We start from the raw sequence: 23,374 nt of genomic DNA on the forward strand, positions 1-23,374 counted from the left end.
TTAACACAACTAATAAACAAGTTAGACAACATTAGTAGACAAGTAAGGATTTTGTGCGATCCAAATAATCAAAATTGATAATAAAAAAATTTGACATTACCCATCTATTTATAATGTATTAATAAGTATTGTGTAAAAAAATTAACTCATTATGTTGTCATTTTGACATCGAATAAAACGGTCAACTCTTTAGATGCGTACACTTATCCATGAACTCGTATCATCACACCCTACGATTTCCGCGAAGAAAGTATTTGGAGAAACTCAACGACTAAAAAGCCAACCCTTGACCCCTCGGAAATAAAACATTTCGAGTAATTATTCGTCCGAAACACTTTCGCTTCACCATAAAGCTAATGATCACACTAATTAACCACTTATTAATTTCATAAATTCATCCGGAATTAATACTGACATTCGGGTTATTAAACATATAAAAAAAGTAGATCAATATTTTTAAGAGTTCATGGTAATTTTCAAGAGTTCATGGTATTTTTTAGTTTATTCTGCAGACTTTCGAGCTATTTTAGACTTTAGAGTAAGTCCAGCGGGAGGGATCTTGCCATGGGCACCACGTCAGATCTTGTCCCAGGTCAGAAAATTTTTCAAAATCAAGCTTCCATGGCCTTGGGGCAACCCAACAGTTGAAGACCCCAGGCCACATCCCAGGTCAAGTTGTTGACCCAGATCATAACCCAGACTGACTTGGGCCTCCAACGTGGCCCAAAGGAAGGACACCTGAACAGACCTGCCATGGCAACAACGTGAAGGTGATTCTCTTGTCTTCTAGAGCTAAAATTATCTAAGGCGCGTGAAAAAGGATTTTTGTGGCGTAGTGATGGAAAGAGAGCAGCACGTCACCACGAATAACCACTTATTGATTCTCCAATTTCATCTCGTGTAACATAGATGTGCAGAACAAATAGAAGATTAATTTTATTCACTTTGTGTTTATTCACTTTGTGTAAACTTTGCATGTATAGGATGAAGATTAAATAGAAGATAAATTTTCTTTTTAACGAAAAAAAAGAGAGAAAAAAAGGATAAGGATCAAGTCGTATATGAATCAAGAATCATCAAATAGACCTTCAGAATAACTAAAAAAGGGATAGAGATAAGTTCTCCAAAAATTATTGCAGTGATAATGAAAATTTATAATTTTTTCTCTATATTATTAATGGTTTTGTTGGTATTTTTTCAAAATGTTCAGCATTACTGTTTATTTGAATCATATATTTCTCATTCATAATAACAAATTAATAAAGTATTCAATAAACAGTAACTGACTTAGTGACTTAGACACAACGGGAGAAAACAGACGTCCAGTATTAGTGAACAATGTTCTGGCCTAGTGACCCAACGAGTGAACTTGCTCTTAATGAATTTCTGTAAGTTTCATTTGAAGAAATTAGATATGTTGGCATGGCAAGCGTCGATCGGCTCAAAGGAGACATGCATGTGTTGGTGCAGCTATTCTAGCAGGCATATCCTAATTAGTCATTAGACATGTGTCTAGTAATGGCAAACCCATTGATGATAATTTGAAATGTGGCATCCACTAATCCAAAATTTGAGATGATGAGGACACATGGCTTCTCTCCATTGGGCCATCCATGCGAAACCGACCCATTATGTCGGCAACTCGACCCCATAAATAGGGCATCCAAGATCAACTATTTTTTTTAAGGATTAAATACTTGTTACTCCCTGTACTTTGCCCCGTAAAACAGTTTAGTCCCTCACCTTTTAAATTAAACAATTTAGTCCTTATTCTCTTTAATTCTCACACAACAGGTCCAAAGTGACTATTTTACCCCTCACTTTTTTTTTTTTTAAACTTTTTCTTTTTCTCTTTTTTTCTCTCCAAAATTAAACAGATCTCTCTCTCTCTCTCTCCCCTTCTCTCTCTCTCCCCAAGTTTGTCTCTAACCTCGAGTTTATCCACACTACAGATGGTGACCTATTTTTTGGTCAACGTAGATCGTTGATCGGACCTAGCCACAACATTAGCTTCCACCTCCTCAACGACCTCGTCTTCATCTTCGGTGTAGTCGTCGACTCCTCCTCCTTATGTGACTTCATCCCATCGACGAGAGGCACTAGCCCAGGCTCCGCTTTGAGAAAGCTTGTTAGGGAGAAGAAAAAAGGTTTTTTGATTGTTTCGAATACCAGCCATGGTGGAGGAAGAGTCGACATCAGTGAGCAAAACCCTAGCCCACCCAAATGCGGCGGCGGTAAAGTCCAATGAGGCCACCATTGAAAAGTAGGCAGAGATTGAAATTCTAACTGAGCTTTGTCGCGATCCGAAAAAAAAGCTTGAATCAATCAGAGACCCTTTTTTCTTCTCCCTCGCAAGCTTCTCTCATACAAATGGATCTTCCGGAGATTAGCGAGACCAAAGAACAAGAATCAATCTCACAGAGAGAGAGAGAGAGAGAGAGAGAGAGAGAGAGAGAGAGAGAGAGAGAGGCAGAAAAATAAATAAATAAAAGAGAGAATTTTTTTTTAAAAAAAAGAGGACTTAGGGGTAAAATAGTCATTTTGGACTTATTGTGTGAGAATTTGGATGTATTGTCTTAGAATTAGAGAGAATAAGGACTAACATGTTTAATTTTAAAATTTTGGAATGAACGTACTGTTTTATGGGGCAAAGTACAGGGAGTAACAAGTTTTAATCATTTTTCTAATGTTATTGTTCTGTAAAATTCGCACATAGTGAGCGAAAATGTCACCCAACATAATTTCACTCGTATTCATTAAAAGAATAGAGCTTTTATTATTTTGGGTTCGACCCATTCAAGACAGAATGTGTCTCTTAATTACAGTCCCTTGTTACAGGGAAACACCCTTTAATTCCATTTATGAAGAAACTAATTGATGGGATGTGTGTTTGTTTGTTTTTGGCTGCTCTCAGATATTTGAATGGGTTGCCTACGTACCCTTGGAGAGGGATCAAACCACTCGTAGTTCAAGAGTTCCAATGAGTGGATGACTCATTGGAAAACTTTGATTTTGGAGTGAGAATAGTATTTGAGACGAATTTGGTTGAAGTGGACCGGGGATTCGATTTTGTATTTAGGATGTAGTTGCATCTAGATAGATTTGGTTCTAGATTGCCTACATACCCTTTGCGGGATCAAACCACATGTAGTTCTAGTGTTTGGGATTTAAATGGGTAGATGACCAATTTACTTAGAATTTGTCTTTGGGACATTTGAAAGGTTTAGAGCCTTTGGATTTTGTGTGGTTTGAAAATGATTTGACTTTCTGGTGTTGGGAGAATTTGACTGGAGTCAGTCTGTCAGTGATTCATTTGGGACTGGCTGAATTTGACTGGCGGAGTCAGCGATTCTGTTTGGAGTTGTGGTTGCACCTAGTGGGTCGCTAGACTGCCTACATACCCTATGAAGAGATCAAACCACTGTAGTTTATTGAATATGAATTTTTTGGTTTTGTACCGAGTAACTAACATATATTTTTGGTGGATCTGTCAGTTGAACATTTTGGTGGACACCCCAGTTTTGATGAACTGTTTGGCATTGTGGATTCCGAAGGTTGCGATGGGTATTTGATTTGGACACCATCGAGATGACAATTTGAATTGGGGCCCCAACTTAACTTGAAATGGGCCAGCTTCTCGTAACTGACGAGCTGGGTTTGCTTCCAAATTTGTAAATGCCAATTAGTCACAAAGTTTTGACTTGAGCTTTTTCAAATTATACGATAACTTATGCTTAGTTGCCTTGTAACACCTTATCAGTTAAACTTGACTCAAAAGGAGACACCTTCACTTTTTTTTTATTTTTCGCCTCCATTTTTGTGACTATAGTAGTTTGACTTGGTTAATAAAACCGACAGAGTGTTGACAATTAAATAGCCAATTTGTTCACCCATTTGATTGATTTGCTTTGCGGCACCATGACTTCAAGAGTCTTCGAGAGATTCAACCGCTTGAGCATTAAAGCAAGAGGCCACTCCAGCTCTTTTAATTAAAGTAATGCATGATTGCAGTTTTTGTTTTTGGTGTGCAAGTGGATAATGATGCTGAATGTAAGTGTGGCTTCTCAACAAGTGACTTGCTGCCATTAAATTGATTATGCTCATCCCTATCATTTGAACAAAGAGTAGAAAAGCCACGCAAGATTCATGGTTGGTCTTCTTGCTTTCCAATTGTTGTTTATTTCTTTGTTATTATATAGCCTTGGTGTATAGAGAACATCATGAAGCGAACACCATTCTGACTTGCTTTTTGCAGACACTATGCTAGCCATTGCTTCACAGAGGTAGTCCCACAATTTTGAGGCTTTGACATGTATTTTGCTAGGATTGAATAGACATGTTCAATCCTCCGTACAAGCTAGGCATTTATGTAGTCGTCGTGCAATGGATGATCATGTGGTTGAAGGAGAGGCATCATCCACCATGCTAGGTTTAATTCACTTTGCTTTCGCCGCTTATACGCAGGACGCATCGCCATATAGACATCAAAAAATAAAGTGAGCATGGAATGACACTGCGGTTGTGAATGAGAGCTTGATGTCGACTTTGTGTCTTGCCAGGAAGCCGTCTATCACGTGGTCCCTTCAATGGGTTCATACTTTGCTTTCGCCGCCTATATGCAGGACGCACCGCCATATAGACATCAAAAAATAAAGCGAGCGTGAAAATGACATTGTAGTTGTGAATGAGGGCTTGATGTAGACTTCGTATCTTTCCCAAAAACCATTGATCATTGGTAGAGATTTATGAAGACGAAAGTAACAAACGACTTCATTGCTAGAGAGAGCAGAGCATAGAAGGAACACGTCTTTTCTTTTGTCTGCATCATGAAAGAAAAGATAAGTAATTTTAGGTGATAGCCAAGATCATATACTTGTGATTTACTAGAAGTTTTTGCTCTTGGAATGTGGGTTTTCGGTGAACAGCTTCTCTCAGAAAGTGTACATACCTCCAAGCATAAACAATGACCTCGTACGTGGTCCCCACGACATGGTAGGTCCCGCCTACGATATGCATCCGGTAGACTGACACCCGAGCTACCTCACCATGGTGGAGGTCGGCCGATATCTTGCCAGGAGGCCACCCTCCCATGCTCTACAAAAGCCTTCAAGAGAAGTAAATAGGTGTATTATGTCCCACATCGGAAATGTAAACTAGATGGAGACTTCCTTTAGCTATAAGAGGAAGTCCTCCCCTTCTTGGAAAAGGATGGATCCATGATCCCCATACTTGTATCACTTCAAAGGCTACTTGGCCTCACTCATAGTAAAATATCTAAGTGGACGTAGCCTTGCCTCAAGGGCAAGGTGAACCACTATACATGCTTGTGTCATTTCTCTCTCCCTCTCTACCTTGCCTCATACTTAGTTCTCGTTCTGTATTCTCACACAGAAATAGAAAGCTTGTAAATAAGGACTGTAGCGCTTCGGCTCCTGTTGGATTACTCTGTTTCTTTCGCCTCCCTTCTTCTTCTTTTATGCTCTTCACTATCTATTTTTTTAGCCATTCAGTGCCTTCCTCCTCCTCTTTTTTTTTTTTCGTCCGTATCTGAAGGCACTCTATATATAGGCACTCAAGCTCAGCCAGGATAAGCTATATCTTCAACTTTGAATTTGAATTGTTCAAATTTTAAATCTCTAATCTTGAGCAACCGTTTATCTTGAAGTTGAGCTAGATAGCTTCCTATCTCCTTATCATTGCAACGTGTATGAGTTCTAAGCCACCATACTTCTCACCTTGCATATATTTGAATTTTAATATTAATTCCAAGAGGTGGGCTGATCATGATCTAAATAAATCAACACCTTTTGAAATTTTGAATGACTCCAGCTGGTTTGAATTTGACATTGACAACATGCATGCAAGAAGAGTTTTGTCCATGCTTTGGGTTATTAATTTTATAACCAACTCATCAATCTTTTTTCTTTAGAAGTTTTGTACTTCTGTGGGTAAACATCATGCCTTGTACATATTAGATCTTATGAGTACTTTTTTAAAACTGCGAATTTTTATGTTTGAACAGTTGTCGGAGATGAATTTATCTCACCTCATTTTCTCTCTCTAGAATTTGTTTTTAACATATCTTTAGAATGGTAAAAGTTTGATTTACGATCCATTTTCGCCTACATATTCATATTGACAAGATCTATCCATCTAGATAAATATATTCCCATGCATGTGAAGTTGTAGTCATTTTTGTGATTATTATTAGAAGCGTATATCATTGTTATGCTCAGAAATTATTTTTGGAATCAAGGTGAGTGAGTTATGTAATATGTCACAAATTTCATATCTATTTCTAAAATTCTTTTCGATCTCTTTATCAAGTGAAGCATTTTTATAGATGAGACGGGGTTTATATATTTATTATACGGAATAGGTGGTTGAAATTATTCATGGAGCATGAAAACTTCTGAATTGGTAAGGATGTGCCACACTAAGGTATAGGGTGGGAATTGCCATTAAGTGCTCATGCTAAATTGAAGAATAATGGATGATTTTATGTGATTGTATTTGAAAAATTATATATTATTTCTATGATCGTTTGATCATTTCCATTTTCTGTTTCAAAACCTAAAAAAATCAATTAAGGGTAAGCAAATTGTGAGTAGAATATATATCGTGTCGATGAAGCCATGCAGATTTAATGTAATTCAACCTTGATCTTATTTGATTTGGAGTATGTTGATTTAGTGAAAGTGGTGTTAGCTCAGTGGTTAGAGAACTCATTACCTAAAATAGAGGTCATGGTTTCAAGCCATCATGAGATAGTAGTGAAATCCTTTGATCATCTTTAAAAAAAAAAAGTATGTTGATTTAGTAGCTTGATTGGATTTAATTGAGTTAGTTAAGGTAGTTCATTTGATGAGTCATTTGAGATGGGTATTGTTAACGTTAGGGATCCGAGGGGGTCTCTAGTTAGCTTTAGAGAAAGAGAGAGAGTAAGAGAGAGGCACACATGAGAAGTATAGTGGTTCGTCTCCCGCCTTAGCGGGAGACTACGTCTACTTGAATGTTTAACTAGTGTGTTGGGCCTTGCGGCCCAAGAGAGATTACAAGAGATGTAATGGGATGGAGTTTATGTAGGAGGAGAGTTCCTTTTATAGGTGAAGGAAGCCATCTCCTTTACATTTTCTTAGATGTGGGATGTAGAAATCACTATTCTAGTCTAGAAAGCATGTTTGTGAAGGCAACTTGGCAAGGCTGGGAAGGTGGCTTCCCGGCGACGTATTTGCCACTTCCGGATACCGTAGCGTAGCTTGAACATAGGGCTACGGGATGCATGTTTCAGTTGGGCCTCACCATGGCTTGTGGGTGTTCCAAAGAGGGTGTTACTTATGCTTGGTGATGTAGCAAATCCTCCATGCATAGTGGGAGGTATCTACAAGTCCCCGAAGTCTCCAAGTAAGAGGATCTTCTTGGTTGGGGAGTTATAATCATGAAGTCATCAAGCATAAGTAACCGAGTGGCACGGAGCACCTACAAGTCCCCGAACTCCGTAAGCAAGAAGGGACTTGTTAACCTGCACAACAAAGACAAAAACACGCATATGGAGAATGCTTGTCGTTTTGAGCAACGTATGTGAGTTGCATTGATATGCAATGGCATATATGAATGTACGAGGTGCATGATACATATTAATGTATGCACGTAAATGGCGCCGAGTATGATCGATTATGACGTAGAAACTCGAGAACGCATATAGTTGTGTGAGCAAACGGATTGCATATGATAAATGCGTGATGCGCGCCAGAAAAAGAACGGGGTCGAGTTTGACGAGGTTACGCTTGGTGTAAGTTGCATGAATGCCATGAAGGCAAGTGTTTGTAATTCGTGAATGATGAATACGCGAACACTTGTGTTTGTTTAGTTGTTGCTCGTATTAATGGAACGTGAAAAGAATTCAATTTGTCGCGAGCGACAAATGGTAGAAAAATTCAATGTTCCATTAATGTGTATGATGTCAAGTGGATGTGAGACTAAAGGTTGGGAATGCCGGATGGCAAGAGCATGAAAGCTCGGGGGTGCTGGGAAGACGTGAGTGGGAAGCTCGGGGGTTGCCGAAAAGGCATGAGCAGGGAGCTCGGGGGTTGTCGAAAAGGCATGAGCAGGGAGCTCGAGGGTTCACGGGAAGGCATGAGCGGGAAGCTCGGGGTGCCTCGAAGGCAAGAGTGGGAAGCTCTGGGGTTGCTGGGAAGGCGTGAGCGGAAGCTCGTGAGCGGGAAGCTCGGGGGTACCGGGAAGGCGTGAGCGGGAAGCTCGAGGGTTGCTGCGAAGGCATGAGCGGAAGCTCGGGGGTGCCGCGAAGGCTTGAGCGGAAGCTCGGGTGTTGCCCGGAAGGTGTGAGAGGGAAGCTCGAGGGTTGCCGGGAAGGCATGAGCGGGAAGCTCGGGGGTAACGCAAAGGCGTGAGCCGAAGCTCGTGGTTGCCTCAAAGGCGTGAGCGGAAGCTTGGGGGTGCCGCGAAGGCGCGAGCAGAAGCTCGGGGGTTGCCGAGAAGGCGTGAGCGGGAAGCTCGAGGGTTGCCGGGAAGGCGTGAGCGGGAAGCTCGAGGGTTACTGGGAAGGCATGATTGGGAAGCTCGGGGGTGCCGCGAAGGCGTGAGCAGAAGCTCGAGGGTTGCCGCGAAGGCATGAGCAAAAGCTCCGGGTTGCCTCAAAGGCGTGAGCAGAAACTCGTGAGCGGGAAGCTCGAGGTGCCGCGAAGGCGTGAACTGAAGCTTAGGTTTCCGCAAAGGCATGAGCGGAAGCTCGGGAGTGGAAAGCTCGGGGGTACCGCGAAGGCGAGAGGGGGAAGCTCGACGGTGCAGCGAAGACGTGAGCGGAAGCTTGAGGTTGCCGCGAAGGCATGAGTGGAAAGCTAGGGGGTACTGCGAAGGCGTGAGCAGAAGTTCTTGAGTGAGAAGCTCAGGGGTGCCGCGAAGGCTCGAGCGGGAAGCTCAGGGTGTCGTGAAGGAGTGAGCGGAGCTCGGGGTTTCAGCGAAGGCATGAGCGGAAAGATCGGGGGTGCCGCGAAGATGCAAGCGGGAAGCTCGGGGGTTGCCGCGAAGGCATGAGCGGAAAGCTCAGGGGTGTCACGAAGGCGTGAGCGGAAGCTCGAGGGTGCCTCAAAGGCATGAGCGGAAGCTCGGGGTTGCCGAGAAGGCGTGAGTGGAAGCTCGGGGTTGCCGCGAAGGCATGAGCGGAAGCTCGAAGATGCCGCTGAGGCAGGAGCGTGAAAGCTCAAGGATGCCACTGAGGCATTAACAGGTAGCTCGAAGGTGATGCCGTGTGGCATGAGCGTAATCGTTGCTAATTATGCTGGGCTGTATGTAAAAGTCCCCGAAGTCCCCGATCAAGGAAGGTTTTCAGCGGGGTTGATACCAAAGCGTGGCTTTGTGCCGTATTGCGAGCATCATTAGTGCAAGTGCATCGTCCATCTAGAATTGGTCGGAGTGAGCGCTTATACCCTTTCGGGTGGGCCCCTGCTGGGCCCTCCAAGGAGTCCCCAATTCCTGGCTATAGACCTTCGTATGGTCGGAAAATTGTTTGATGAGGGGAACTGCGTTTAAGCAGTGGGTGTTAGGTAGCGAACCTAATCTTTGATATCCAAGCATGAGGCGTTACCTTACCGCATGGCGGTTGGTCGTAGACCATAGACTCGTGGAGTCTAGACCGGTTTAGGTCTCTTTCCCGTGGGGAAAGTTTGGCAACATATGGTGGCCAAGAGGCCAGACAAAGTATTGACACAGTGTACATGTAAATCTTGCTAATTGTATGAACAACAAATAAGCATGGCATAGTTTGTTTAAGCAAAGTGTCACATGTTTATTTAATTGAGTTGCAATTAAATAGAAGCATGGCATATTTGTATAGCATGTACTTGTAGTAAAGTTGCTAATAACATTTTTGCATTTTTGTGAACATGCTTAAGGATCATGAAGACATGTAAATGCATATCAAGTGTGATATATTGTAGGCATGCTTAGAAGTAGTAAAAGTATGGCATTGGCATGGCACTAGCTCAAATTGAAAGAGCAAAGGAAGATATAGTTACTTATCTTATGCCGATTTGGAGCGAGTAGGCATTGGAATTGATGTAAGTGCCCAAATTATGCTGGAGTTGTCCTAGCCTCGCTAGTAGAGGAATATGTCGCCGCCGGACTTGCTAGACTCGCTCGCGGAATATGTCGCCGTCAGAAATGATAGCGGGAAATGTTGCCGCGGACTCACTAGCGGAAAATGTTTCCGCCGGAATCGCTAGCAGAAAATGTCGTCGCGAGACACGCTAGCAGAAAATGCCATCGCAGGATTCACTAGCTGAAGATGTCGCCGCCGGACATGCTAGTCTCACTGGAGGAATATGTCGCCGCAGACTCGCTAGCGGAAAATTTTCTGCCGGACTCGCTAGTGAAAAATGTTGTCTCGGTTTTCCGCCGGACTCGTTAACGAAAAATGTTGTCGCGGGACACTCTAGCAGAAGATGCCATCGCAGGATTCGCTAGCGGAAGATGTGGCCGCCGGACATGCTAGCCTCACTGGAGGAATATGTAGTCGCGGAATCACTAGCTGAAAATGTCTCCGCCGGACTCGCTAGCCGAATATGTCGCCGCCGGACTCGCTAGCGGAAAATGTCATCGCGGGACACGCTAGCAGAAGATACCATCGCAGGATTCGCAAGCTGAAGATGTCGCCGTCGGACACGCTAGCCTCACTAGAAGAATATGTCGCCGCGGACTCGCTAGAGGAAAATGTTGTCGCGGGACACGCTAGCAGAAGATGCCATCGCAGGATTCGCTAGCGGAAGATGTCGCCGCCGGCCACGCTAGCCTCACCGGAGGAATATGTCGCCGCGGACTCACTAGCGGAAAATGTCTCCGCCGGACTCGCTAGGGGAATATGTCACCGCCGGACTCGCTAGTCGAAGATGCTATCGCCGGACTCGCTAGCGGAAGATGTCGTCGCGGAACACGCTAGAGAAAGATGCTATCGCAGGATTCGCTAGCGGAAGATGTCGCCATCGGACTTGCTAGCTGAAAATGTCTCCGCCAGACTTGCTAGAGGAATATGTCGCTGCCGGACTCGCTAGTGGAAAATGTCGCTTCCGAACTCGCTAGCGGAAAATGTAGCAGCCGGACAAGTTAGACTCGCTTGCGGAATATGTCACCGCCGGAAACGATAGAGGGAAATGTTGTCGCGGATTCTCTAGCAGAAGATGCCACCGTCAGACTCGCTAGCGGAAAATATCATCGCGGGACACGCTAGCAGAAGATGTCATCGCAGGATTTGCTAGCGGAAGATGTCGCCTCCGGACACGCTAGCCTCACTGGAGGAATATGTCGCTGCGAACTCGCTAGCGGAAAATGTCTCCGCCAGACTCGCTAGAGCAATATGTCGCCGCTGGACTCGCTAGAGGAAGATGCCACCGCCGGAGTCGCTAGCGGAAGATGCCACCGCCGGAGTCGCTGCCGAAGTTGCTAGCGGAATATGTCGCCGCCAGACTCGCTAGACTCTCTCACGGGATATGTCGCCTCCGTAAACGATAGCAGGAGATGTCGCCGCGGACTCACTAGCGGAAGATGCCACCGCCGGAGTCGTTGCCGAACTTGCTAGTGAAAAATGTCGCCGCGGGACTCGCTAGCGGACCAAAAGTTCACGGTACATGACGAAGCCTTTGTGTTGGCTTCCCACAGACGGCGCCAATGTTAACGTTAGGGTTCCGAGGGGGTCTCTAATTAGTTTTAGAGAAAGAAAGAGAGCAAGAGAGAGACACACATGAGAAGTATAGTGGTTCGTCTCCCGCCTTAACGGGAGACTACGTCCACTTGAATGTTTAACTAGTGTGTTGAGCCTTGCGGCCCAAGAGAGATTACAAGAGATGTAATTGGATGGAGTTTATGTGGGAGGAGAGTTCCTTTTATAGGTGAAGGAAGCCATCTCCTTTACATTTTCTTAGATATGGAATGTAGAAATCACTATTCTAGTCTAGAAAGCATGTTTGTGAAGGCAACTTGGCAAGGCCGGGAAGGTGGCTTCCTGGCGACGTATTTGCCACTTCCGGATACCGTAGCGTAGCTTGAACATAGGGCTATGGGATGCATGTTTCGGTTGGGCCTCACCATGGCTTGTGGGTGTTCCAAAGAGGGTGTTACTTATGCTTGGTGATGTTGCAAATCCTCCATGCATAGTGGGAGGTATCTTGTATGAAACTCATATGTTTCTTTTTAAGGGAAAATGATCATTTACCCAATTTTGGGGTTAATTAACCTCACTTACCCAAACACCCAAAGAGATTACCCACTTACACAATATTTTATATATAGTTTGCCCTAATACCCAATTAAGAATTTTATTTTATTTATTATTTATTTTTAGGACAATTTTACCATCTTCTTCTTTGTCACTTAGAGAGAGAAGTCATCAGAGACCTTGCTGGACTCCGGTGACCAGAATCCGGCAACTGGTGACCTAAATCCGGCCATCGGATTGGTGGCTGGATTCCGGCGTCCAATTTTATTGCCCCCCAATACTCTTTTTATTGCCTCCCAATAATCATATTATTACCCCTAATAATCATATTAGTGCCCCCAATAATCATATTATTACCCTCCAATCATCATATTATTGCTCTCCAGTAAATTGCATAAACTCCCAAAACCAAATTGATCAATTTATATGTACAATTCTACATGTTCACTTTTTTTTTCTTTTCTTCCCCATTCTCGGAGGTCACAGTTTACCAAAAACAAAAAAAATTTGGCCACCCAGAAAATGCTCTAGGCACTCATTGGAGTGTGAGACTGGCTCATTTTTTTTGTCGGTGCTTCGAAGCTCTGACTTCGAGATTGTCTACTCCCCTAGCGGCGATTTAGAGGTCGTGACCGGATTGGGTGACGGAAGATGCCACCGGCTTGGGTTGGAGGATTGGGAGACCAGGCTATCCGAGACGGCAGTGTCTTCGGGTCAAGACCAGTCACTGCTCCGGTGGATCTCGGGCGATGTGGACAATGCGTCGTTTGGGATGAAGCAGATTCAGGAGAAAGGAGGAGATACAGGTGGCCGTCGGCGGCTAGGAATCATCGGCGCCTGAGATCGATAGCAGGCTGATCGAGGTCTGCGTAGTCGTCGGCGTCGAGCATTTGTTGGATCATGCCGGAGTGGAGCAGAAATAGGTTTTCCAGTGGTCTAGGTTGTAGTCTGGTGATCTGGCGACGTCTAGTTCTGGTCTGGAGTCGAATTTCTGGCCGAAGTCTAGCGACGGTGGAGAGAGAGAGAGAGAGAGAGAGAGAGAGAGTCTGAGAGAAGTGTAGTTTATTAATTATCATGAGGGCAAAATCGTCAATAAATGTTAAATTGGGTAAATGTGAGTAAAAAACTCTTAGTAGAGCAAGTGGACAATTTTTAGGCTCAAATTATGTAAATGGTCAATACTCCTTTTTTGAAAGTACAAATTATCATTGAAACCGCTTTTATTTGTGATTTATTTGCTAATTTTAATGTCTACAATATTAATTAATAACCTCAATAATTAAACCTGTAAGTGTACCAGTTAAACCTTGATAAATTAATAACCTCGGTTATATGATAAATTTCTTCGATTCCAACTTGAGCCAGTGTACTAAGATAATAACCTCAGTAAATGCATAAGCTAATAGTTTATCTAGAATTCCATTAGGGCCGACGAATATTTAAATTAATATTTGATGAAATACAAAGAAATAGTAAATTAATCATAACTAAAACTTATATTGAAACTTATATTATCAATTAAGCCACATATGTTTTCGTCCCTCCTAAAGCCACAAAAATATAAGAAATATAAATATTTATAAAAATGTCACCGCACTGTATTCAAACAACTGTTGTTATTGATTGAAAAGCTACTACCAACGTCTGAAAAAGCTACTGTCAATGAATTGAAAACCTATAGTAGTCATAGATTCACATAAATAAGAACATTATTTTGCAAAGGACAAACAAATATAGTCCATCTTGTACAGCTTAACGAGCACAATAATACTTTATCTCTCAGTTGAACCTTTTATAGTCCATCTTGTACACAACCACCAGGTTACCCTTTGGAGATGAGTATACATGAAGCTCGGCCATACAAACTTGAACTTATTTTTGTGAATTTTTTTTTTATACATTTTTTATGCTGACGAGTGGGTATACTGAGTGTTGAAGTGCAATTGCTATTATACTTTGTCACCAGGGTCATCACAAGACCTCTGAAGCTCTAGGGACATCGTCGTTTAAGCTGAGTGAGTTTCAGTCGTCATCAGAGGGATTTGGATCATCTGAGAAGACAGACTTGAAGAAGGATCTCTTGCTATGTCGACAATGTTTCAGCTGTCTCGAGAGGGTCTGATCCAGCTAAACCACGAGATGTCTAGGTCTACAACTATCGCTATCGGTCTCGCCTATATGTAAAATAGACAAAGGTCAGAGGGAAGACCGGGTGTGCCGGCCTTCAACTCTCTGATGTCTAAGTCAGTATCGTTATAAGATAATGATAATGGAAAGCATAGTAAACAGTTACCTATTTGGGTTGTTATAGATGACCTTAATATAGCAGATATGTGGGAACCTGGTTTTGTTTCTTTCGGTGTGGGATGATTGGGGTTCCCGATATCGCCCCGAGGGGTATCGAGACCCTCAGTTGGGAGCTTTCCTTACTTTTGTATTGGCGATAAGAGTCTTGTGCTTCCGATACTTATGCCTAGGAGGTATATGCATACCAACAAGTCCCCTAAGTCCCCGGCCAAGAGTTCTCTTGGGTGGGGAGTTTGTCTCTAGTAAAAGTATCGGAAGTTCAAGGAAAGTTTATGCCACTTGGCTTCCGTACAACCATTACCCCGAGTCCCCCAAGTCCCCACATAAGAGGAGTCTTGGCTGGGGTGAGGAGATCGTTCTCGCAATCGTCATTGTGTCGCTATTGCCAATTGTGTTAGGGTTTCATCGTGTGCGGGAAGTTTGGTGTACTGGAGTCCGTAACATGTAATAATGGCTTAGTGGTAAGGATTCAAGGCGACGGCGCATGACCTCTGGACCGCGCAGAGATGTCGGACACGTGGTGAGATCTGGTGTCGTCGTCCTTGCACGTCCAACGGTCCCTGTACTCTTGAGGTCTCTATATATGGACAGAGGAGGGAGATGGGGTGGTTATTGTTCCTCTGTTTTTGTTGGAGATTGAGATAAGAGGTGAGTAAAGTTAGGGCCTTTAGTGTTCAGAAAGCTTGAATCTTGTGATTGGTGGTCGGGATTCCGTTTTGTTGGCGTCGTTGTCACTGTTTTTTGGTTGGAGGAGTGAACAGGTACGCTGTCTCTTAACTTTCCTGGGTTTCTGTCTGAGAACATTTGTGTGGTAGTGTGGGTTTTGTTGAGGGGTCGTTTGCCGGAGGTGAGAGTTACCGGTAGGCTTTAGGCTGTTGTGGGTTCGGTTAATCTTTAGGGAGGGTAAATTTGGGGCTTGGTTGGATTTGATGTTGCGGCGCCAGGCTAGGGATTTGGGCGTGTTCCCCATGGGGAAAAAGGGGTTCTATTACCTGTGTAGGTTTCCGATATACGAGAGGTTTGAACTTGGGAGGCGTCTGGATGAGGGGCTGTTTCATTGTTCATGTATGTTTGTTCATTCATTTGTGATTTCGCTAACATTGTTTGTTTGTTTTGTAGCCGATATGCCTAGTGAGGCTGCTAGCAAGAGCGAAGCGCCATACGCTAAGGTGGATACCGATGTCATTATCATTGAGTTGTTGCGAGAATCGGAGACGGCAAGGCGGTGTGACGTCGAGCTTCCGGGTAAGGAGGTACATGTGACTGGTCATTAGTTGAATATGCTACTACCTGATGAGATGTACCTTAGGTTTCCATATATTGTGTTGGAGTATCTCAACCAGCGAACCGAGGAGGAGGTAGGTGTTGAAGGAAATATAGCTTAGGGCCATCAAGAGCGGGGTGCTGAGATTGGGATGCATTATCTGAAGTGAGGGGGTGAGGCGTGTCAGTGTTCCCAGGCACTCGTTGATTAGCACCAGTCCCTTGAGATTCAGGAAGGTGTAAGGCAGTCCCCCCGAGTCTCGATGGGAGGGGTGGAGCGTGGCGCCGTGAATCAACCATCGGAGCCGGTGACCGAAATGGAGATCCTGCTCCAAAACAGCATCTTGTGCCAGGGCTAGCTTGGTACAAGATGCTGTTTTGGAGCAGCTAGATGCCGTTTTTGGTGGCGACATTGGGGGTCCGGTGTCGCGAGACATTATTACTGTCGACAGCGGTGAAGCTGAGGTGACTAGCCAAGCTGCTGGTGATGCAATACAGGTTGTTAAGGCTCCTAAAGTGCAACAGGAGGTTGGAGAGGGCGATGTCAGGGGTACGCAGGTTGCCAAGACGAAGACCCCTGCCCAGGCTGGTGAGGTGGACGGGACCCGAGTGTCTGATACTTATACTCGCACTGATGGAGCTGGGTCAAGGAAAAGGGTTGCTTCGCAGCTTCGTCTCGGGAGTCCCCCAGTGGGTGTTAGTGTTGATACCTGTGGAGGTAAGAGGTCTCGGATTGATGGAGTAACGCGCTCGAGATCTACTAGTAAGGGTTCTGGGGTGTCTCGTGACGAGTTTGCTGGGGGTTTCACATGCATCCTTGGCGAGATTGGGATCATAGATGGGGCCATTCTATATATGGTTGCCGATTTGTGCAATTACCATTGCGATCGCAGCCGTGTCAATGCTGAGGATCCTCGCTTTGGGTATCGGGAAGCTCAGGAGAGGTTAATGAGGGTATGTACCGCTACTATTTTGCATGCCTTCATTTCCTTTCATCATTCATAATTTCATTTGTTTGAATGTTCTAATTGTGTGGCGTACGATGTAGGCTGTGAACATGTATTATCAAACCTTCGCCGAGTTGCTTGCGAATTTCGATCGAGAGATCGCCTGACTGCAGGGGGAGTTGAATGCAGACGGGAGCCAGCTCGCAAGCTTCAAGATGCGTTGGATCGCAACAAGTGGAGCGCGAGGATATGAAGCGGGCGATTAACGAGGGCATCGCAAGGAGGATGGAGTTGGAGCGATCGCTTGCCGTGGAGGAGTCTCGTCAGCAAGAGGCCAAGAATGATGTTGCCCCTCTGAGGGAGTCAAACCTGGGCCTGACCAGGAAGTTGCAGAGGGCAGAGGTTAGGTAAAAAGCCTTAGAGGAGGTCAGAGCCCAGGTTCTCAAAGCTGAAGAGCCTCTGCAAGAGCTGGGGAGGCAGGTCCCAGAGCAGGATGCTGAGTTAGAGCTTCGTGATGCTGCCCTAGAGAGTTTGGCTCCCTATCCCAATCGCGTTGTGGAGTTGGAGGGGCAGGTTGGGATTTTGCAAGGAGAAGCTGACCGCCAGGCTGGTGAGAGGGAGGCAGAGTTGGAGCAATTGAGGAAGGAGTTGGCTGAGCAGTGAACTCGGGCTAGTGACTTTGTCGATGAGTGCTCTCGACTGCGTGCAACTACCGAGACACATGTTGATAAAGATGAGGATGTGGATACCAAGCGAAAGGGCGCGGATAAGGATGTGGATACCTATCTTCGGTCGACACCCTTTCAAGAGAAGATGAATAAGAACTTCTCTGATGAGGACCAGCACTCGATCCACGATGGTATTGCCCACTAGTTGGATTGACCAGGAGAAGATGGTTCGGGATATGCAGGCGAAGAAGGCAGCGAGATCGCAAACCAGTGCCGTGAGTGGTGGTAGTGGCATAGGGGTTGTGATCCGCGAACATGCTACTGCTACAGAGCATGTCTCGGGTTAGACTGGCGATCCCGAGGTGGTGGGTGGCGATGTTGGCGAACAAGGGGAAGTGCGTGTGGATGTCGAGGGTGAGCTGCAGGGCGAGAATGTTGAGGAGTGAGACGGAGTAGGGGAGCAGGCGCACAGTGCCGAGGGTGAGACATAATTTCTCTTTCTATTTTTGCTCTGCCAGCGATAGGCTTTCTTGACTTGTAAATGCTTTAAATTTTGTTGAGACATTGACCAATTGGTCTGCTTTCTGGAATGTCCGTTTTGCGTTGGGAATTTGGAAAATTTATTGGGAGCGATAGTTTTGAGCGATAGTCCCCCGTGCGTTGAATATATTTATTGCTTTGTCGATTGGTGCCTTGTCATTATTGCAGGTCATTAAAGCAGAGTGACCATTTGTCATCTGAGGGTGGTTAATGGCAGTGGCTTTCCCTTATAAATAGGCAGAGTGAGGGAAGTGGGTTGATCACATTTTCAACATGGTCTTCTCCTTGTTCTTCATTGTGCTTCTGCTTCTGAAATCTTTTCTCCTATTTGGCAGTTTGCTTTTCCAGAATTCTGGGCTTTATAGCTTAATCTCATGCCTGGGTAATAGGCTTTATAGCCTAATCTCAGGCAGGCTTTGCGTCGCCATCCCCTGGCGGGTTGAGCAGTCGGTGCTCCTGCTAAACTGAGTCTCCGGTCAAGTGAGAAACTGACGCAGTCGGATTGATAACTAGGTTTACCAGCAATAAACCTAACAAAAGGATTCTGGAGTCCACAAGAGAATAAAGAGAAAATCTCTATTTTATTGATTAAAAGTTGAAAGATAGTTCTGCAGCCATTTAAGGTTGCTTATATATGGAAAAAGAAACCCTAGGGCGACTAACAATGAAATCCTAAAACCCACGGATTAAAACAAAACAAATCCAAAATAAACTAGAAAACCTAAAATAAAAAGAATGTAAAACTAGCCTAAAAATATTAAATCACGAATCGGATAATTAAGACTATACATTTTGGCCTAAATCTGATAGGGCTCACTAAAGTGAGTCTTGAAGATCTCGTCGTTCCCATTCTGGAAAGGTATTATGCGTCTCAAACGGACATTCTGGCCAAAAGTTAGTCAAATTTGATTTAAAATCAAAATCTGACTTTTAGCACGAGAAACCCGAAAAGTCCAAAACCAAATCTTCTTGAATATTCCAGCGGCTAGTAACCTGATTACGCGTGAGTTACCTATTTTCCAATCACTTTTCTTGATTCTACGCCTCTTCTTTACTTTTATGGTTTTTCGGCTAAATTGGGTTCATTCTCGTCCTACATCAGAAACCCAAGGACACCTATTGCTGGCGGTGCGGAGAGGCTACAATGGTGGAGATCGGGTGGTGATAGGGTGGAGAGTGGATGAGATTAGTACCTCCCCCCAGTCTTTCCCGCTAGAGCTTGACTGGCCCTTCAATCTTCCAATTCAGTGATCTTCTTCCGGAGCTCCTCATATTCCAAAGAATCAGACTTGGCTGGAGGGGTGATAAAGATAGTTATTGTGTATCGCACTCGTGTGCGAGGGCGTGTATCGCTTTTGTATTAAGATGCAACGCATTTTCATTGTGTATCGCATTTGCATGGAGTAACAGTTGGTGTATTGCTATTGGCTGCAAAGCCTGTAATAAAATTCCTTTGTATACCATTATGGAGGAAAAAATGTATCACCTTTCATTATGCTATTGTCTTTCATTTCTGTACTCGCCTTTTCGCTGTGTTCTTTTTTCATCGTTTATCGCGCCTCGTGGCGACTGAGATTGTGCCACCTTTGGTAGGTGACACGTATCGTTGCTCAGTCATTATCGGTGACATATCGCGTAACTTTGGCATTCATTCCTTCATCACGTTATCGCGGCGTGTTACGTTCCATTTTCATCGATGAGCATTGTCTTTTGTGGCGATACACCGCATAGCATTAACAATCATTCATGTCGTTGGAGGCATTTGTTCATTTGCTGCGATGTGTCATATATCGTTGACATTCATTCATTTGATCGCATTCATTTATTTAACGCGGTGTATCGTGTATCGTTGACATTCATTCATTTGATCACATCCGGCTGGGTAAGGGTTAGCAAGGGACAACATCGTGCTGTATCAGCAGAACCCGACAAAAAGCGATATCGCATTTGCGTTACAGAGAACGCATAAGCAATAAGTTGGGATTGCTATACAGCGTGCTTGTGCCTGTTGCGTGTAATCATTATGGGGGCCGGCATAGGGATACGATATGACAATTTAAGGATCAAATGGAGATAATCGTTGGCACTCGCGAAGCGGTGAAAAGTATGGCAAGTAAGAGCGTTTCATTCATTATGAATGCATTGTATTCATTGTGGGAAGAGAATTTCATTCATTACTGCACGAGGGCAGTTGCAAAATACATTGAATCAAAAGGAGAAAAGGAGGTGGTGTTGGAGTTCGCATTTTCCTGGAGAGGTGGGGACTCCAAAGTCTCGGTGTGTCGCCCTACTTAGGATAGTGGCGTTTGTTTTTGATGAGGAATGCAAGCAAGGTTTCGAAAAGCTCAAGGAGTTGTTGACTACCGCTCCTATCATGCAACCACCAGATTGGTCCCTTCCATTTGAGCTCATGTGTGACGCCCTCTGACTATGTTAGATACTTACCCCCTCCCACATCTGTGAGAGAGGTACGTTCTTTTCTTGGACATGCAGGATTTTACAGGCGCTTTATCAAGGACTTCTCTCAAATCTCAAGACCCCTATGCAAGTTGTTGCAAAAGGATGTGGCGTTTGTTTTTGATGAGGAATGCAAGCAAGGTTTCGAAAAGCTCAAGGAGTTGTTGACTACCGCTCCTATCATGCAACCACCAGATTGGTCCCTTCCATTTGAGCTCATGTGTGACGCCTCTGACTATGTAGTTGGAGCTGTCCTTAGTCAACGCAAGGACAATAGACCTCACGCCATATACTATGCTTCGAAGACTTTAAATGATGCTCAATTGAATTATTGCACCACAGAAAAACAGCTTTTAGCTGTTGTTTTTGCTTTAGAGAAATTTAGATCTTATTTGCTTGGAACTAAAGTGACTATTTTCTCTGTGAAGGAGTTGTGTCCTAAAACAATCATTTTGATGTAATTATTATTGTAATGATTATTAATCAAAAGGGCAAGTTTATTATTCGTTGCTTATATTTGATATTTGAATGAACAAGGTTCAAGGAATATGAGTTAAAGAGAAAGTAATCTAAAGAGTTAGATGTGTGAGACCTTTACTCTTTTACACTCTTATCCTAAAAGGTTCCTAGTCATAGGATTATCATTTGGACATTGATAATCCGGAAAGACTAGCACATACTATGTATGCTCAATATGGAGGATGATATGTCTCTTATCATTCGTGTGGAGACACTAATACCAAGTATGTGGGTGCTCTTATTGAAAAGGGTACACTGAACGCGATCGTTAGAGTTCTTGTATGGAGTTTTACTTACATGTCAAACTTGAACTCTAAATTGCAATAATACAAATTAGTCCTTTGACCTGAGACACCATGGTTGTCTTATGAGTGAGTGGATTAACACTTGATGATGCAATAATATTATGTCCCTTAATGGATATGATTGATGCATTCATTGGTGTAATCAATTCGGTCATAGAGACATGTGAGTGTACAATAAGAAATCTCTAACCTTAAGTAAATAAGGTGGATGTTCAAAGATGTTATTCAATGACTCTTTGGCCAAAGAATTGAATGAGATTAGAAAGGAGTTTCTAATCACATTCTACGAATCACATAACAAAGGAAATCACATTAGGGGTTGACATATGTACCTACATGTACGTTTGCAAGCATAATTAGCTATAATGAGCCACACTCATTGTACTGCCAGAGGTACCGACTCTCACCAAGGGGATGACCTGTGGATACACCGCCAGGCGGGCTACCGCCCGAGCCCGGGATTGCCCCCAGATCACAGCTGAAGCGCCGCCACACGCCGCGCCAAGACAGCATCAGAAGCTCCAGAAGCTGGGGACTGAAGCATATCAATCCCACATCGAAAACATGAAGAAGATCAACTCCTTCCTCACCTATAAAAGGTTCTCTCTTCTCTCCTCATTAATTACGCATTTACTACTCATTTATTGTTATGCTACCTACATACATTGACTGACTTAGGCATCGGAGAAGTGAAGACCGCCCAACGCGGTCTCCCTCTGACGCCCTGTCTCGTGTGACAGCTAGCGGAGGCCATCAGATCCTCAGAGTAGCGGTCCGCCCACCGGACCCTCGTTAAACGAAAGATCGGCTACCGCCGGACTTTGAGCATTAACATTGGCGCCGTCTGTGGGAAGCCTTGAACAAAAGGTCATCCCACCACAACCACCATGACTAACGATAGCGGGCTAAATGCTGAAGAGCAGGCAGATCAGTCCGCCATTCCCCAACCCACCAACCCAGCGGTAGGCATCAACCGCGCTCTATTCACCACCCCTGTAAACCCCGGCGATGAGACAAACCCAAGTAGCAGCCGCCCGCCAGGCCAAGACCTTGCCTCTCTATATGAGCTGGCACTGGCGGATCTTCACAAAGCAAACAGAGAGCATGAACAAGAACGCAAAGAAAAGGCCGAGGCCCAAAAGCAAGTGGCCACGCTTGTGTCATGCTTTGACGAACTAAAGAGAACGCTGGAGGCAACCGCCAACCCGGTACGAAGCGAACAGTCACGGAGCACAGGCACAGTCGACCTGGTACCGGTGCATTGGTACCAGCACCAGTCGTGCATATGCAGGTCCTGCTACACCCACCAGAGCTAGCGGAAATGGGGCTGCCCCCTGTACCCCAGCTAATGCTGGAACAGGAGGCAGAGTCATCACTGCACACCCACCGCTCGAGACCTAGGGCAAGAACCGAGGGAAACCCACCCGCTCCCAGGCGAGGATCAGTTCAGCGGAGTACCCGGCTAGGCCCCGCCGGCGATGCAACCGCTCAAATACTGGAAAGGATGCAGCAGTTGGAACAAAGGTTAGCCCGGGCAGAATCAGGCACCCCAGCGCCAATTTTAAATCCACTTTTCGCATCCAGGCCAGGACCATTTACTACTGCTATTTTGCTGGCTGTCAGACCGGCGTACGGAAAGACTCCAAAAATGTCACATTACAGCTGTAAGACTGACCCCTTCGTACATATGGACACCTTCAAGAAGGTCACCAACAACAAGGGATTCGATGACGCCACCCTGTGCCACTTGTTCAGCGAAATGCTGGACAATGAGGCAATGAATTGGTTCTTCGAATGCCCGCCGGGATCCATTGACTCATTCCAGGCATTGTCACATGCTTTCCTCTCTCGGTTCATCCTACTGTCTGCCGGGCACCACAATACAAGCCAACTGTTCAACGTCAAGCAGGGTACGGAGGAAACACTGAAGGCATTCGTCACAAGGTGGCGAGCGGCAGCATCTCAATGCCGTGATCTTGATAAAACAATGGCTTCGGCGGCTTTTAAGCAGGGACTCCTCAAAGGGCCATTCCTCTATCACCTCAACTACAATCATCCAAATACGGTATACGACCACCTCATGAGTGAGGCGGTCATTCATGCCCAAGCTAAATTCATCACATATGGAGAAACCCCACCGCC

This window comes from Rosa chinensis, chromosome 4, assembly GCF_002994745.2.
Source record: "Rosa chinensis cultivar Old Blush chromosome 4, RchiOBHm-V2, whole genome shotgun sequence".
NCBI lineage: Eukaryota > Viridiplantae > Streptophyta > Magnoliopsida > Rosales > Rosaceae > Rosa > Rosa chinensis.